The sequence below is a fragment of the Eschrichtius robustus genome, chromosome 11 (assembly GCF_028021215.1).
Source record: "Eschrichtius robustus isolate mEscRob2 chromosome 11, mEscRob2.pri, whole genome shotgun sequence".
Taxonomy (NCBI): Eukaryota; Metazoa; Chordata; class Mammalia; order Artiodactyla; family Eschrichtiidae; genus Eschrichtius; species Eschrichtius robustus.
Window position 1 is genome coordinate 77,635,204 of NC_090834.1, and position 19,119 is coordinate 77,654,322.

Sequence of the window (19,119 nt, forward strand, 5' to 3'; positions counted from 1 at the left end):
GCCAGAAGTTAGAAGGCCTGGGCTCAAGCCTCTGCTCTGTCAGTGAATATCCAGGAGACCCTGGGCAGGCCCCTCCCTATGCCTCGGTTTACTTATCTGTCAAATTGGAATCCATTCATTATTCCTCAGATACTAGTCTGTGTCAGACACTAATCTGTGGGCAGGAGCGCTGGTGGATTCTGCCGTGGTGAAGAGGACATGCAAGGGACCTGATCTTGGGGAGCTTGCATTCTAGTGGGGCGAGTCAGATGGTAAATACAAAAATAAACCTAACTATACATGTCACGAGAGAAAATAAAACAGGGATGAGTGACAGGCCTGTGGGAAAGAGGCCAGAGAAGCTTTATGAAGATGGGGCATTTGAACTGAACCCAAGAGCGAGCCAGCTATGAGAAAATTGGAAAGATGCGTGTCCCGGGTATAGGAGAGGGTAAGTACAAAGGTCCTGTGGCAGAAACCAGCTTGGCGTGCTCAGTGGGTAGACTGAGGGCTGGTGTATATGGAGTGTTATAAATAGAGGACTCAGTAAGGGAGTGGCTCTGGATGAGAAGCTAATAGTAATAGCTGCTGTGACATTTTTGCAGTGTGAGGGGAAGTGCTTCGTAAATGACAAAGCATGATGTTTATACAGGCCGTATCATTTCTCGTCAGAAATCACTTATGGAGCACCAGCTGTATACAAAGAAAGTCTACCCATCCATGAGAACTGTTCCTTGGAAATCAAAATAATTTCGTAATGTGCGAAGCTACAGCAGTTACATTTTTTATAGAGCAAATGAACTTGGTGTTTTTTTAAAAAAATTGTTTAGGAACCCCCCCCTCCCCCCACAACCCTAAACTGATTGAATTGGTTGCTGATACTCATAGCTTGGTAGGAGTGAATTGGCTGTAAAGGTTATCAGTTCATCTGGAATCAACGAGAATGAGGTTCTTCTAGCCAGTAATAGCCTTTCCTGAGAGGTGGAGGGTCTTATCCCCAAGAATATGGGTATGGCACAGAGGCGCAGGATGTGGTGTGTGGTATGAGGCAAAAAGAAGAGGTCCTGGGGCTGGAGTATAGCCTGCAGGGCAGGAATGGCAAAGAACTGGTGTGGTGACCTTGGTGGGCTCCCCACGAGAGGCAGCCTTGTAGGGTTTGTTGATGAGCATGGACTTTATCTTATAGGATGAAGGTTGAAAGTGCAGGCCTAGAGATGGCTTGCAGAAGAGCTTTGTTTGGCTCCCATTGTACTGGCCCCCACGGTATTTTTTTTCCATTAGAATTTTAAAAAATTCATGAAATTATTGCCAACATTAAAAAAAATTGGGTGATTTGGCCTAAAATCTCAGCTTTCTAGCTTCTCATGAGAAGCACGACATGCATTCTTCGGATGGCCTCAGTCCCTAGCCCCCCGATTGTCTCCCCATCACTGTGAGACCCTGTTGGTTGCTGGCTTTAAAAAAATTTTTTTTTTTTATTAATGTACAGTTAGAAAAGTGAAATTCTTGCACACATGTTTTTATTCGAAGAAGAAAACTAAAGAAACTTAAAGGGCTGCTTGTTTCATGAAAAATAGTTCAGACTGTCAACCCACTGCAGTCATGTGCCGGTACCTCCGGGCCCCTATAGCTAGCGGAGTTGGTGATCCCCTTCTGTCGGGGTTGGGGTGCCGGTGAGGTGTTGAAAAGCAGGAGAGAGGCGTGCTGAGCTGGTGGCTTTAGAGAGAGTTCTTAGGTGACTGTGCAGAGGATGCATTTACCGTGCTGGCATTTTTGTTGCTCCTTCTGGTAAAGGAGTTCAGGAATCATGATTGATGCTCTTCAAACTGAAAGGACGAAAGGAATCCAAGGGCAAAGAGACGCAACTAGCTAAAAAGCCCCTTGGCCACGCATTACATCTTCCAAACAGGATTTCTTTCCGAAGCTGCATTAGATTGCTTTCCACAAATCACCCCAAGGACATTTCATTTTCTTATGGCCGTGGTGGCCACATTCTCTGAAGTCAGAGTTTGGGAACATATAGTCTGATAATGAATCTTAGGCTGACTTCAGGGGTTGTTCTTAGTTTGGAAGGTAGAGTTTAGTTCCTGAAATTGTGGAATCCTTGGGATGGGTTAGTGACTAACTAGGCAGTAGGACAAGAAATTATCCTAGAATAGCTGTCCTTGAAAATTGGGGCTGCGTAGTCATCATTGGTTTAGCAGAATTGGCTCTGCAGAAACAGTTAGTAGGTACACATGATGAGTTTAAAGGGGACAGTGAAAATAACCACTGCTGGCCCATTTGTCTCCTTTTGTTCTGCCCTGATCTGATTCTGGGTACCTGGCTCTCAGCTTTGGGAACATGGAATAACTGATGTCTTTCTGGGTATTGTATATTCAGTGTCTTGTGTTTTATCTTGATCAAACCAACCAGAGGTAGGAGTGCTTCATAATTGTTCCCAGCATTCAAAACATGATGATGTATTTTTTTTCAAAGAGCACATGAATTCGTTTGGTGGTTTTGACCTCACCATTCACAGAAGAACCTTGGGCTAGAAACTGGGGCTGTTGGTCTGGCCCCCCCTTATATGATGATAGCTTTCAGCCTGAATTTACACTTCTGAGACACAGTGAAAGGGGAGGCAAAATTGATTATCCAGAATGTGCTAGATATTGGAGCATCATTATCTCATTTTGTCCTCATCACAACCAAGATTGGCAGTTTCCTGATCTCAAAGATGGAAAAACAGTGCCTTTCAGAGAGCTGAAGTAATGTGCCCAAGATTATGTAGATAGAAAGTGGCAGAGCTAGGATACAAAGCCAAGTCTAAAGTACTGGAAATAAGACCCAGAAGGGTGCTTAAGGATTTTGACCAACATGTTGTCTTTAAACATCACTTTTTATTTTTTATCTCCGGCATTCATTCATGTGAGTGATTACAGTTTTGTTGAGTTGGACGTGTTGTGATTGATGGCATTCCAGCCTCAGTACACGCATCACTGACAAGCATATGGCAGGTCCGCCACATAGGATCCAAGGACTCCTGGGTCTGCAAGTAGTCTTGTAAAACAAGAGTTATGTTATGTGATGAAATAAACTGGAGAAAGACGACACATACTCTGTCTTTCCTGGAGAATCACAGTAAATATTAGCATATTTAAGGCTCTTTAAAATCATGTGATAAAGTCCTAGACCCTTTATTAAGCACTTCGAATGCATCACTGCACTGAATCCTTACAGAATGATGAAGTAGTTTCTATCATTATCCCCATATCATGGGCGAGGGTCAAGCGTAGATTGTTGGTGGCCTTGGCAAGGGTCACCCAGCTGGTAAAATGATGGAGCTGGGAGTCAAATCCAGGTGCCCATCTCCTCAGCATGTTTTCTTAACCAGTGTATTGTATTGGTTCCTTCAACTTGCTTACTGTAGCATTTCCCAAACTTATTTTTATCATGCAGTGCTTTGGGGAGTAGTATTTAATACCATGCAGTTGCACTAGCATTCTAACAAACACTGGGAAAACCTGCGCCTACAGCATTGATTCAGGGCCTCTCTGGGCTGTCAGTCCAGAAGGAAGCAGTTCGGTGGCCTCAGAGAGGCTTGGAACTCTGAACACAGCTGAATAGGGGAGGGTGTCATGGAACTGGCAGGAAGAGGCCACCGGAGGCTTGATGGTGTTGAACCCAGTTAGTGTTTCATTAGTCATCGGTGCCTGCACTTCGCCTTCGTGTGGTTGGCAATCAGAGGCCTGCTGAAAAACGCTGTTGTTCAGATGCTTCGACGGTGTCCAGTGCCCAGCTGGGCTTTGGTTGGTGCAGTGAGGGCACTGCCTGGGGCTCAGTCCACCTGTGCAGGTTCAGAGGCAGGAAGAGGGGGCTGACAACTACAATATCTGCTTATAAATTGTCAGATGAGACTTTTTTTTTTTTTTTTAAGTAGAAATGACAAATGTATTCATTTATTTATTTATGGTTGTGTTGGGTCTTCGTTTCTGTGCGAGGGCTTTCTCTAGTTGTGGCAAGCGGGGGCCACTCTTCATCGCGGTGCGCGGGCCTCTCACTGTCGCGGCCTCTCTTGCTGCGGAGCACAGGCTCCAGACGCGCAGGCTCAGTAGTTGTGGCTCACGGGTCCAGTTGCTCCGTGGCATGTGGGATCTTCCCAGACCAGGGCTCGAGCCCGTGTCCCCTGCCCTGGCAGGCAGATTCTCAACCACTGCGCCACCAGGGAAGCCCGACTTTTTAAATTGTTGTATTTCAGATGAGGTAAGATAAATTGCTCCTGAGCTTGTCTAGTCAAGGAAAAGTACAACTCAAGGACTTGATTGATGTCAAATTTCCCTCCTTTAAGCCATTGTGGATCCCAGAAATGGGTGGATTGGCTGGTAACATTCAGACGCTTTATTTTTTTAAAAAGCTTTTTGGATATGGACCATTTTTAAAGTCTTTATTGAATTTGTTACAATATTGCTTCTGTTTTATGTTTTGGTGTTTTGGCCGCGAGACATGTGGCATCTTAGCTTCCTGACGAGGGATCGAACCTACACCCCCTGCATTGGAAGGCGAAGTCTTAACCACAGAACCACCAGGGAAGTCCCCAGACACTTTAAACTTGAGGAAAACTATGAGAATTTATAGGAATCTTTTCCCACTTTTTGCAAAGCCTCTGAACTAGAAGTACAGCAGCCCCTGGGGGTTCAAAATAACTTCATTTTTGATCTTTCAGAGTGCCTTGGGGACTCTAACAATTATTTACTATGGCTCCATGGTACCTCAGGGATGGAGAGAGAATCTATCTGGTCCATTGAGCTCCTTCCAAGCAAACCGTTTAGGAAGATCTATAGTGGGTAGTATTGGAGGGTGAGATGTGGTTTTCAATCCAGACTGTAGTAGCAATGGAACTTGAACCCCATGACAGTATCGAATATTATTTTGATGGTCCAGGAATTCTACAGGGATTTTGAGCAGCCTTTTTCGGTAGTGACTCTTGGTGCTCTGTAGTTTGGGGAAGCTGGAATAATTGCTTATTTCTGTGCTCAGAGAACAGTGATGTTTCTAAATAAAGCCTGAGGTAAGGTAACCATGGGGAGATACAGAACTCAGGAGGCTGATCCTTTCCTGAGAAAGATAGTGGAGGACAGCCAGTGTTGGTGCCCATATACGCCCACTATCGGCTCAGCATCTTCTATTTGTTCTGCTCTCCTTTTTCCCTCTCCAAAGAGTTATTAAACACCTTCTGTGAACTGGATGCTGTGTTAGTTTTCAGGGAGATTGAGGTGTGCCTTTGGTGAGACAAACCCATCAATAGGTACAGCACACTGGGTAAGGGTTAGAAAAGGGTGACTTATCACGTTGCTCCTTTGCTCAGCGTCCTTCAATTGCTTCCGCACTGATTCAGGATAAAATCCAAAGGGTTTACGATAGCTACAATACAAGTCCCAATATGGTCTGGCCCCTGCCTGTCCCTTTGATCTCATCTCCTGCCCTTCTATGTTGTCACTTGGTTCAGCCCCAGTGGCCACCCTGCTACTTCAGAAACATGGGCAGCTCTCTCCTGCCTCGGTCCTAAGGCTTTTGCGAGTATTTCCCTTGTCCAGGAACACGTCCTCCCTCAGGACTCACTCCTTGCTTCATTTCATGTGCTCACACCTGGTTAGAGAAGCCTTCTCTGGCAGCACTGTCTAAAATAGTCCCTCCTTGCCCCTGCCATGCTCTATTCCTACGACCCTGCTTTACGTTTTATATACTTTCTTGTCATCTTACACAGCATATATTTACTTGTTCCCCCCTCTCTTCCATTAGATAAGCAGCTTAAGTGCAGAAATTTCAATTGTTTTCTTCTTTGCTATATCCCAGGCGCCTTGAACAGTGCCTGGCACCTTGTAGATGCCCAGTCAATATTTATTGAATGAATAAATTAGGAAAAATTCTGTTGAAACACGGAAGGAAACCATCAACTTCCAGGGAAAGTCAAGGGAGTCTTTATAGAGTAGGTGGCATTTCACTTGGAATTAGATGTGTGAATAAGAGTTTGCCAGGTGGAGAGTGTGGGATGCGGAGGTAGGTGGAGGGAAGGAAGGATGAAGGGTATTTCTGGGCATGACTCCTTCCCTCCCTCCACTCTTCCCCTTCTCTGGCTGCCTCTACATACAAATTACCAGCTAGCACCATTTCTGGGAGAATTTACCACTGAGCCTCTTGTTCTCAGGCTCCCACATTATAGTAGGATGTGTCAAGTGCCTGATTGAGCTTAGATATGATTATGATGAGGTTGGGGAAGGGGTGGATGTATTCATTCTTCTGCAATGAGTATTATCAGCTTATAACTAGCTCCTTATATGAAGTACACGGGGGTTTCACCTGCTGGCAAAGGGATTGTAAAGCATCTTGAATTGATTGTAGGGTAATAATGTCCATATCCAAAGGACTTGTTATGATTGCAAAGTATCCAACTGTTTTCATATGTTTAAAACTCAGGATGAAGTTACATCTCCATTTGGGGCTTTTTCTCACTCTGACACTTAGAAGAATTTTAATTGAGCCTCGGTAGCTAGATCTTTAAAATGAGATAATGTTCAAACACTGTAATTAATTTTTTAAAAAAGGCAGCATTAACTTATATTCCAGCAGGCTCAGCCTGGATTCTATAGTGATTCGCTTAATGCTTAATCTGAATATCAGGGCTGCTCTCTTGTCCCTTTTGCATGCTACTGGGGAACACTTGCTTAGCAAATGAGGGTGAGCCATCAGAAAGCTCTTAAATACTCTCAGAGAGATGAACTGAGGGCCTCTCTCTAGATCCCCCCTGGGTAGGCAGTAAAAGTAGGTCCATTTCTTTTCTATTTTCCTCCTTCCTTTTTTTTTTTTTTTTTTAAAAAGTCAACTTATTGAGGTATGATTGACATACAAAAAACTATACATATGTAACAAGCAACTTGATGAATTTGGACATATGTATACATCTGTGCCATCACTACCATCTATGCCATGAACTTATCCGTCACTTCCAAAAGTTTCCTCCTGCCCTCTTTGTTATTTTATTATTTAAAAAAAATAAATAATATTTTATTATTTATTTATTTAATATAAATAATAATAAAAAATAAAATATTATTTTGTGTGTATGTGATTAAAACACTTAACATAAGATCTACCCCCTTAGCAAAATTTAAAGTATGTGATGCAGTGTTTTTAACTATAAGCCCTATGCTGTACAGCTTTATTTTCTAAGAGGCTTATACCCAGGGTATCTAAATGCTTAGTCAGGACACTATGTTTTATTAGGTTTGTACTGGGTCCATGGTGGTCCCAGGTAAGAAATGATGACCAAGTCAAGCTAGGAATGGATGGGAGCAGACCATGAGTTGGCAGTTGATGCTAGGCTAGGGGTCAGAGAACATATACAGGTTGGATTATTAGGCAAAGTAAAGGTTGGAAACCAAGCAGAAGGAATCCATGCCACGCAGAAGTTGAAGAGGTCAAGGTCAAGAGAATGGTTCAGTAAATTGATGTTGTCAGGACTCAGGGAGCACTTGGGTAATGGACACCAAGGTCTCACAGAAAGAAATCAAATAGACATTAGCAAGAAGGTAATTTCATCTTCTTTCCTCGGGGGCCCTAGCAGGGCGAAACATGGTGTAAATATGTTGATTTCATTAGTGAGAATCTTTTTTTTTTTTTTTTTCCCTTTCCTGAGATAGAAAGCCTTTTTGCTAGGTCAAGAGTTGCCCTTATGGCAGGTCTGCCCAGGGCCTGCATATGTGGACAGTGAAATCCCTCCGGGATTGATCTGTTTCAAATGAGAATTGAGAAGCTGGGTTTTCCAGGAGACTTTGACAGTTAACCAGTGTTGGGAGTCGTAACCATCTTTACAGCCCTTCATATGGATGCTGTAGCTGAGTCTGGAAGGGTGGGTGTGAGTTGTAAGTGTCCAGGAGAGGAAGAGAACTCCAGGTGGAGGGGGTAGGAGTCAAAAACGCTGGGTGGGAAGTTAAAGGTGGCAGATGAAACCAGAAGGTTGGTGGTGGTAACATAGGAGTCTGGTGTGCTTGGCTTTGCTGGAAGAGCTTGGACTTGTGATGATATATGCTGATGAATGAATGAGGTCTTCATGTAGACAATGGGGGTAAAGAGGCTTAAAGCAGGTCCAGCTTGCAGTGTAGAAGGTGATCCCTGTGGGTGCAACTGAGGTGCTTGACCTGGAAAGCTGGAGAGAACAGCTTTGCCCCAGGGACACAAATCATAATAGAACTGAAGGATCCTACTGCACGAAAGGGAGAAAAACACGAGGTCTAGGAGGGGAAGCAGCAGCAGGCGATGATCTAAGGGTCCCAAGAATCACCGACACCTTTTCCGCAGATGCACTCGTATCCCCATGAACTTCAGGCTCCAGAAGACATGGTTGAATATTTTAACTATGGGGTGAACTTTTAAAATACAGATTTTAGGAATGTTATAAATGCCCAGAATCTGAAGCCCTGGAAATTTGGTCAAGGAATCTCAGTGTGAAGTAAGTTGCCAGGTGATTCTAATGCAAGCATTCTGTGGATAAGTGTGTGGGAATCGCTGCAAGGCATTTCTAACTATGCCTATGCCCTTGCTCTCTGAAGGCCAGAGAGAGGAAACTGCCATTCAAGCGGGGCTGGAGGGCAAGCCAAGACTCATGGAGACCACCCATAAATCTCCCTGCACCTGCTGTGGGGAATCTGTACAGGAGGAATCTGATTAGGATACAGGTTTGGCTGCTGAAACAAAGACCAAAATAACAGTGGTTTATACGAGATGAAAGTTTAATTCTCGCTCATGCAGCAGTGTGAATGCAGGTAGTCCAGCATTGATGTGACTCTATATTGTTGTCCTGCAACCTCTGGGATATTGCCCTCTGCCCCATGGTTCATGATGGTTTGCTCCCAACCCCTGCTAAGCCAGTAGGATGGAGAACAGAAGTGGAGCGTGTGCTCCTTGTATCCTACTGTGACTTTCGCTTGCATCCAGATGGCCAGAACTGGATCACACGGCCACACTTAACTGTAAGAAAGGTGGGGAATGTGGCCTTTATTCTGGGCGGCCATGTGCCCCACTAAGATTCTGTTATTAAAGGAAGGAGAGGAAAGTGCACTCAGGGGGCAGCTGGCATTCTCTGCCTCTAATAGTCTTTCAGATCTTTGCTGAAAGAGTCCTGGTCTCCTCTCTGGGCATGTGAGTGTGACTTCCTGGAGAATTAACTTTTATTGCATAATTCTGGGTGAGGAGCTGGTCAGGAGATTGATAGCCTTCCAGGAAAATCATCCAAAGGCTAGCTGTGGAAGCTGGCTTCCCGTGGAAGTTCTCACCATGAAACCCCTCCAAGCAAGAAAGAGCTTTGGCTGGAGCTCATCTAGATACTTGACTGATACAGTTTAAATTAGCTTGTGCTTTGAACATGACCTTTGCATAAAAGAGAGGGATGGGGGGTTGGGGGGTCTGTAGAGAGAATATTTGTGGCTGAGTGGAGGCAGAGGGACCCAGAATTTGCTGAGGCTATGCTTTTGTGTGTTAAATGCTTTCCGTATGGGATGGTACGTTATCTATCCGGAAGATCTGAATTTCAGACCAGTCTCTATTGCTTACTGGCAGTTGGTCTAACTATGAGATCTCTGAGAGACTTAAGTTGAGATTGACAAGAAACAGCCTTGGTTTTGGGGTCGGAGAATTGAGAGAAGGAGCCATGGCTTGGGTTATCTGAGTCTCAATGTCCTCATCCATAAGATGGAGATTCTTATTGTCACTGTCAAGATATGAGCATTAAAATTCCTAATTCCATGGACCCCCTTACATTGTCCTGTGATCTGAAGAGCCAAAGTGACGAATGTCAAGATATTATGTTTTCATTCTTGTGAATATTTAAAATCAAATGAGACAATTTTAAAACTCTGTAGACATTGCACCTTATCAAATGAAGTGGCAGGAAGCTTTTTCTGTGGCTTAGAGAAATTCTTGTGGCTTATCTTTGGGACTATCTTTTTAAAATTGAAGTATAGTTGATTTACAGTGTTGTGTTAGTTTCTGGTGTACAGCAAAGTGATTCAGTTATACACATATATATATTCTTTTCCATTATGGTTTATTACAGGATATTGAATATGGTCCCCTGTGCTATACAGTAGGACCTTGCTTATCCATTCTATATATAAAGTTTGCATCTGCTAATCCCAAACTCACAATCCATCCCTCCCCCATGTCCATTCATGTAGCTGCAAATGGCATTATTTCATTCTTTTTTATGGCTGAGTATTATTCCAGTGTGTGTGTGTGTGTGTGTGTGTGTGTGTGTATACCACATCTTCTTTATCCATTCATCTGTTGATGGACATTTAGGTTGTTTCCATGTCTTGGCTATTATAAATAGTGCTGCTTTTCTCTTTCTGACTTACTTCACTCTGTATGACAGACTCTAGGTCCATCCACCTCACTACAAATAACTCAATTTTGTTTCTTTCTATGGCTGAGTAATATTCCATTGTATATATGTGCCACATCTTCTTTATCCATTCATCCGATGATGGACACTTAGGTTGCTTCCATGTCCTGGCTATTGTAAATAGAGCTGCAATGAACATTTCGGTACATGACTCTTTTTGAATTACGGTTTTCTCAGGGTGTATGCCCAGTAGTGGGATTGTTGGGTCATATGGTAGTTCTATTTTTAGTTTTTTAAGGAACCTCCATACTGTTCTCCATAGTGGCTGTATCAATTTACATTCCCACCAACAGTGCAAGAGGGTTCCCTTTTCTCCACACCCTCTCCAGCATTTACTGTTTGTAGATTTTTTGATGATGGCCATTCTGACCAGTGTGAGATGATATCTCATTGTAGTTTTGATTTGCATGTCTCTAATGATTAATGATGTTGAGCATCCTTTCATGTGTTTGTTGGCAATCTGTATATCTTCTTTGGAGAAATGTCTATTTAGGTCTCTGCCCATTTTTGGATTGGGTTGTTTTTTTGATAGTGAGCTGCATGAGCTGCTTGTAAATTTTGGAGATTAATCCTTTGCCAGTTGCTTCATTTGCAAATGCCGTATGCTAACACATATATATGGAATCTAAGGAAAAAAAAAAGTCATGAAGAACCTAGGGGCAAGACGGGAATAAAGGCACAGACCTACTAGAGAATGGACTTGAGGATATGGGGAGGGGGAAGTGTAAGCTATGACAAAGTGAGAGAGTGACATGGACATATATACACTACCAAACGTAAAATAGATAGTGGGAAGCAACCGCATAGCACAGGGAGATCAGCTAGGTGCTTTGAGACCACCTAGAGGGGTGGGATAGGGAGGGTGGGAGAGAGGGAGACGCAAGAGGGAAGAGATATGGGAGCATATGTATATGTATAACTGATTCACTTTGTTATAAAGCAGAAACTAACACACCATTGTAAAGCAATTATACTCCAATAAAGATGTTTAATAAATAAATAAATAAATAAATAGTGCTGCTATCAACATAGGGGTGCATGTATCTTTTAAAATTAGTTTCAGGGGACTGTTTTTTAATTGACAGTTTTAGCTAGGGATGTACTGTGTTTGTTGCTCACATAATAGACCAATGCAGGTATTTCTGGTGGAGATTTAGAGAGTCAGCTCCATCTGCTTTGTCATTCCACCCTCTTCAACATGTGGTACTCAGAGTTGCTTGGGGGGTGATCTTCATTCCAGCATCCAGAAAGAGAAGGATTGTATGTGGGAAGTTGAGGGCCATTCCTGGAAGCAACATACATCAGTTACTTCTGTTTACATTCCGTTGGCTGGAATTCCAGCACATGGCCATACCTGACAGCAAGAGAGGCTAGGAAATGAGTCCAGCTCTGTGCCAAGAATAAAAGTATCTGGGTCTGGTGATTAGCTAGCAGTCTCTTCTATGCTGAGTTGATGTGAACCATCTTTCTTTCTTCTGAGAACAGTCTTCTCTGTGGAGAGAGTGATGAGGTTGTGAAGGGGAAACTTTGCTTGAGTGAGAGTGGAGAGAGTGATGAGGTTGTGAAGGGGAAACTTTGCTTGAGTGACTGTCATCTGTTGTGATGGGTGCATGTAAGTCCCCGAGGAAGTTTTGCTACCAGCTCTTACCTTCATTCACACAGTGCCAACAGTCTCAGTGTCTCTTTGCTGGTGCCTGCAACTTCATGTGCTTTACAACATCCTAGACATGGTGTCATGGAGTAGAAAGAACATCATTAGTGTTATGTCAATCTGGGTTCGAATCTGTGATCCACCACTTACTAACCATGTTATGCTAGTCAGATCACTTTATATCTTTGAACTTCAGCTTCTTCATCGATAATAATGGGTATATTATTATAATATATTATTATATATTATATATAATATATATAATATATAATATACAATTATATATTATATAATTATAATATATTTATATTATAATTATTATAATTACATAATTATATATTATATAATTATAATATATATAATATATATAATTATATAATATATATAATATAATATAATATATTATTATTATACATATATAATAATATATTATTATTATTATATATTATAATATAATATATATATTATTATAATACCTTCCCTATGGGCTTATTTGGAGGATTTGAAACAATGTCTGCTACATAGTAGGAACTCAGTAACTGGTGATGGTGGTAGATGTTATTATTATTATACAGTTGTGCTTCCTGTTCTCAGCCCAAAGGGCATGGGTTGAATTTTTCTTAATGTCTGGCTCTATCTTGTATGCTCTACTCTTGGGATATCTATTAAAATCAGTCATGTTTGAAATCTGATCTCTATATCTAACTTGAAAACACCAAAGACCCATAAAAGAACTAATAATAATAGTAACTTTGTCATTATATTAGTGACAGATGAGGAGCCATTGACTGCTCTCTTCCAAGGTTTAGAGTTGAGGCCTTGTTCCTACTCAAATTTTGCTCAGGATGGCTGGAGATGAGGGCTTTATAGAACTATTTTGGGGTTCCTTTTCCCCAGTAGTTAGTGGTCTGCTAATTTCTGCCCTCTGTATGTCTTTGGGCCTTCCTTGCTCTCAGATACCCATCCTGTCTCATGCAGGATGGGAGAACCCTTAATTTCTTTCTCTTGCTGTCTTTCTTTTCATTCTTTTCCCCAGAAAGTTGCTTTCAGTCAATTTCAGCAGCTCATTTCCTAGCCATTCTTCTTAAGATTTCACCTTTTTGCAACTTTGACAGGTAGAAGGTGGATTTCACAGTTGGAACCAGAGTGAGTTGATTGTGTCCCTTGATTTATTATAAGAATGATGCAGTGCCTGGGGGAGACAAGGAGAAGCCATGAGCCAAGATCTTGCTGGGGGAAAAGCAGAGTCAAGAGAGAATGCCTAGAGGATCCAGTCTTTCCTTTTCCCCAAGTACAGAAAATGTCACAGAATTTTCCGTTGCGATGTCAACCATTGGTATGGCCTCCTTGGCTCTGTGTTTTGGGGGAGTAATTTATTTACAGTAAACAGTAACTTAGTGTTTTCTTTCAAACTAATTTTAGACTTAGAGGGAAGTTGCAAAACGGTACAGAGTTCTTGTATATCCCTCACTTACCTTCCTCTTACGTAACCGTGGAAAAAATGATCAAAAGCAGGAAATTGACATCGCTGCAGGACTGTTAACCAAATTGCATGCCTTATTTGAATTTTATCAGTTTTTCCACTAACACCCTTTGCCCCTCCCTGTTCCAGGATCCTATCTAGGATCCCACCTTTGTATTTAGTTACTATTTCTACTTAATCTCCAAAATGTGGCAGTTTCCCAGACTTTCCTTGCCTTTCATGACTTCGACATTTTTGAAGAATACTGACCAGTTATTTTGTAGAATACCTTTCAGTTTGAGTTTCTGACGTTTTCTCATGGTTAAGCCTTTTTTTTTTTAACCTTTTTAAAAAATTGAAGTATAGTTAATTTACAGTGTTGTTAGTTCAGGTGTACAGCAAAGTGATTCAGTTATATATATATTCTTTTTTGGATTCTTTTCCATTATAGGTTATTACAAGATATTGAATATAATTCCCTGTGCTATACAGTAGGTCCTTGTCTGTTACCTATGTTATATATAGTAGTGTGTATATGTTAATCCCAGACTCCTAATTTATTCTCCACCCTCCCCACTGCTATCCCCTTTGGTAGCCATAAGTTTGTTATCTATGTCTGTGAGTCTATTTCCGTTTTGTATATAAGTTCATTTGTATCATTTTGTTTTTTTTTTTAGATTCCACATATAAGCGATATATGACATTTGTCTTTCTCTGACTTACTTCACTTAGTATGATAATTTCTAGGTCCATTCATGTTGATGCAAATAGCATTATTTCATTCTTTTTTATGAAGGTAACCCTTTTGGGGGGACAAGAATACTATAGAAATGATGTGATGCTTTCTCCAGGCATGCCATCCTGTCAAGGGGTTCCTGATGTTGACATATCTTGTTACTGGTCATGTTAACCTTGATCACTTGGTTAAAGTGGAGCATGATAGTTTTCTTTGCTGTAAAGTTTCTATGTTTCCTTTTGTAATTAAAGGAAGCAGTAATTTAAAGGTCTTTGCCCTGCCACAAGTGAGAAACTGCTTTTGAGTATAAGGGCTGAGAAGGTTGCTGGTGGGTCTGTTTCTGGAAGGAGGCATAGGATCAAGAGCCATCTCTCGGTAATACCTTGTCTTGTCTTGATGCCATGGCTCTCTCCAGCTTCTTTCTTCATCTGACTTGCTCATCTAACTTCTTTGTGGTCTAAGTAAGCCAGCAGAATTTCTGTTTATATTTCATTGTGAGGTCTTCTGTTAAAGGACATTCTTAGCATGAAAGAAGAGTTTTTCTTGGCCTCTTGGTTTGATGGAAAGGGAGGCATCTTTACAAATGCATTTCCAAGGTAGTCAGGGATATATTTTATGTGATTGCGAAATTCCTGATTTTTAAAGCAATTATTCCATCTTCTTTTTAGGAGATTTGACTTTTGAAGCTTTCTTAGTATGGAAAAGCAGTTGCCCAGTAAACACTCTCTGATTTCAGAGAAAGTTTTGGTCACGGTTTCCAACTCCAAGGACATATGAGTTAGTCTCTGATCACCTTCTCTTGCATCCTGTGTCCTAGACCAGAGATGAGTACCTCCTAAATATCCCCTAACATTCAGGAGTTTTCACCTCTAGTCCAACCTGTGCATCTTAAAAGCCATACTCATCTCGTGAGACCTTGCTACAGATAGTGTGGCCTGCAGACCAGCAGCAGGAGCATTGCCGGGGGCTTATTTGAGACACAGTATCCTAAACCTCAGCCCAGACCTACTGAATCAGAACCTGCCTTTTACCAAGATGATTTATGTGCACCTTAGATTCTATGGAGCACTTTTTAAGAGATGCTGCTTTTACAGCGACTCTACCTCCCAGATGCCTGGGTGGTCTGAGCTGATCCAGGATGAAGATAAGGTCAGCTTCAGGATGATGGTGTCCAGGAAGCTTCTCCAGCCCTCAAGCAGGCATGATGGAGATGGGGAATATAACAGGAATTCTGTCAGTGCAGTTAAAATTGATTAATTTTGAAGGGCACAAGTTCTTTTGGGAGGCTGGATGGACTCTATCCTTCAGGAGGATATTTTCCCTCCTGAAGCATCTTCTCGCCCCTCTCCCTCCAGTCTAATAGTTCTCATCTACCGCCTTCTTGAAACTTTCCTGGATCACCGTTCAAGAATGGACTTTTTTCCCCTTTCTTTAAATGTCAGGCTTGTATTGTTTGTTTTTCTGTACTTTTTTTTTTTTTTTTTTATACCTCAAGTGGCATGTAGATTCCTTGCAGGGAGGCATGTATATCAAATGTCTTCATACTACTCAGTGCTTGCTGCTTACTTACCTTAACACTGAGGGCCATCCCTTGCATATGATTTTCAGTTCTGCTTTCATGCTATGTAAACCTTGCCTAGCCTTGAGGAAATGGACCATTAACTAGTTGTAGCCTGGATTTGTGCTATATAGAAGTCATTGATTTGAATTTTGAGTGGGAGTATGTTTCAAATAACAATTGAAAACTGTAAGGATAAAGAAGCTCTGTGTATGAAAAGATCTCTTGTTACATTAAGTGAAAGTGTAGAACTGTAAGGACGGTATACTGCCACTAATGTTAGAAAAATGGGAAAAAAAGAATATATTCATATTTGGTTTTATAGCATAAAAACGTCTGGAAGAAAGGATAGTCTTTATCAAATGAGGCTGAAACAATTGGACATCCTTATGCAAAAAAAACCAACAAAAAAACCCCCCAAAACAAAACAACTTTGACAAAGACCTTACCACTTTCACAAGAATTAACTGAAAATGGATCATAAACCTTAATGTAAAATGCAAAAGTATCAAACTTCTAGAAGAAAACAAAAGGGAAAATATACATGACCTTGGGTTTTGTGATGAGTTTTTATATACAACATCAAGTGTATGATTCATGAAAGAAAATGGGTAAATTGAATTTTACTAAAGCCAAAACCTTGTGCTTTGCAGAAGATACTATTAAGAGAATGAAAACAGTCAGATTGGGAGAAATATTTGCAAAACATCTGTTAAAAAAGTTGTGTCCAAAATATGCAAAGAACTCTTAAAACCCAACAAAAACAACCCAGGTAAAAAATGGACCAAATATCTGGACAGACACCTCACCAAAGAAGATGTGTAAATGACACATAAGCATATGAAAAGATGCTCAATATCATTGTCATTAGGGAAATCCAAATTAAATATGAGATACCATTACACACTGATTAGAATGGTTAAATTCCAAAAAACCTGACAACACCAATTGCTGACGAGCATGTATAGCAATAGGAACTCTCATTCATTGCTGGTGGAAATGTAATATAGTACAGCCACTTTGGAAAACAGTTGGATAATATCTTACAAAGCTAAACACAGTCTTCACTATACAAGCCAGCAATCACATTCCTAGACGTTTACCCAGTTGACTTGGAAACTTATTTTCACACAAAAACCTGCACACAAATGTTATTAAGCTGCTTTATTCATAATCACCTAAAAGAAACACCAAAATATCCTTCAGTAGGTGAATGGGTAAGTGAACTATGGTACATCTATATAATGGGATACTCTTCAGTGCTAAAATAGGAATGAACTATCAAGTCATGCAAAAATATGAATTAATCTTAAATGCATATTTAATATTCCTGGTAAAGGAATCCAGTCTGAAAAGGCTATATACTGTATGATTTCATTTATATGATATTCTGGAAAAGGCAAAAAAAGGAGGTGATAAACAGATCAGTGATTTCTAGGGATTTGAGGGTTGGGGGAGAGTTGAATAGGTAAAGTACAGAGGACTTTTACAGGCAGTGGAGCTATTGTGTATGATACTCTAATGGTAGATACACGACACTGTGCATCTGTCAAAACTCATAGAAATTTACAGCACAAAGGTGAACCTTAACATATGCATATTTAAAAATACTATTCAGGGGATCAGGGGATCCCAGGATGGAATGCAGAATGTGACTTAACAATCTAACTGTATTACAAATGTGTGAAACAACCTCAGTAAAAAGGGAGTTGGAGAAAAAGTTGCTGACCTTAGTAACTTTGGAAACAAGTGGAGTCTGTAAGACTAAAGGCCAAAGGAACTGTATATGGATGTTTCACTCTAGTTGAAAGTTGTTGACATGAGGGTGTGGGTTAACAATTCTGCAATCACTATACATGTATGCTAGACGTGAATAATTAAGTAAATGGATGGTGGATTGTGGGAGGTCACATACAGATAACTATGGGGAAGAGACCGGAATGATCCATATGGTAATGCATTAAAGTTTGACATCAGTATAAACTCGTGCTTAGCTTAATTTAGATGCAGATACATAATATAGAAATATTTATGGATATGTGGTATAATAACCAGTGTATATACATATATTTCTTTGTTCTGTTAGCACAGAGGACCTAAAAGCAACAGTACCCCAGTAGTAATGAGCACACCAAGAGCTCAGATCTTGGTTTCAAAACCATTCTCCAATAAAAACAACCAGGTCTCCTTGCAGAAATGGCTGATTTTAGGACTGGGCCAGAAAATACATAAGATAAGGCTTGAGCATCTTGTAGTACCAGAAACCAAGGAAGTGCTCAAAATGAAACAAAACCAAGAAACCACAAATGATGGGAATATGTTTAAGGGGCATAGGAGCCAAATGAAAGAACTTCCAATGGCTAAAGCTGGAAAAATTTAAGGACGAAGTAAACTAATACTGGATAATAACCCAAAGTATAAAGTGATAACCCATGAGTTATTTATTTACTGTTATAAATAAATGATTGAATAAATAGATGGAGAGAACAGACCTCCCTTGCAGTAGAATTCCACATAATGTATGTAGATGCTCCTCCCTCAAAGAAATGGAGCTTAACTCTCTACTCCTTAAAGTGCGGACTGCACAGAGGGACTTCCTTCCAAAGAACACAGTAGGGATAGGGAGGAGGGGGAAGACTAACTTTACAGTGGAGAAACCTAGCACACTACTCAGCCAGGTAGGGGAACAGCAAGATTAATATCAACAGTAATAAGTCATATCGACGGTATGATTCCTTGGTATGGTATGAGAATTTACCTCTGTGGCCTTCCTTCCAAAAATCCAAACCTAAGTCTAAGCATGAGAAAAACATTAGACAAATCCCAGTTGGGGGAAATTTTACAAAATATCAGTACTCCTTAAAATTCTCAAGGTCAAAAGGCAAGTCTAAACTGTCACAGCTAAAAGGAATCTAATGAGACATGATAACTGAGTAATACCGTATCCTGGATGGGATCATGGAATAAAAAAAAAAGATATTAGGTAAAAACTAAGGCAATCTGACTAAGACATAGACTTTAGTTAATAATAATGTATCAATGTGGTTCATTAATTGTGATAAATGTACCTACTATATGAATGTAAGTTGTTAATAATAGGGGAAACTAGCTATGGGATATATATGGCCTCTGTGGTATCTTTGCAGTTTTTCTGAAAATCTGACTATTGTTAAAAAGTTTATTTAAAAACTTTGGAAGGATTCACAGGAAACTGTTAACAGTGGTTGCCTGTGAGGGGTGTTTGGTGCTGGGAAGATGGAGCATAGGATGGAAGGGAAATATTTCATTGAGTACC

At 40.8% G+C, this 19,119-nt stretch overlaps 1 protein-coding gene across 4 annotated transcripts in view; it reads left to right on the forward strand.

Moving 5' to 3' along the window:
* The window catches only part of NELL1 (neural EGFL like 1), an 865,453-nt gene that overhangs the window by 92,683 nt on the left and 753,651 nt on the right, over positions 1-19,119 (forward strand). The window lies entirely within an intron of this gene.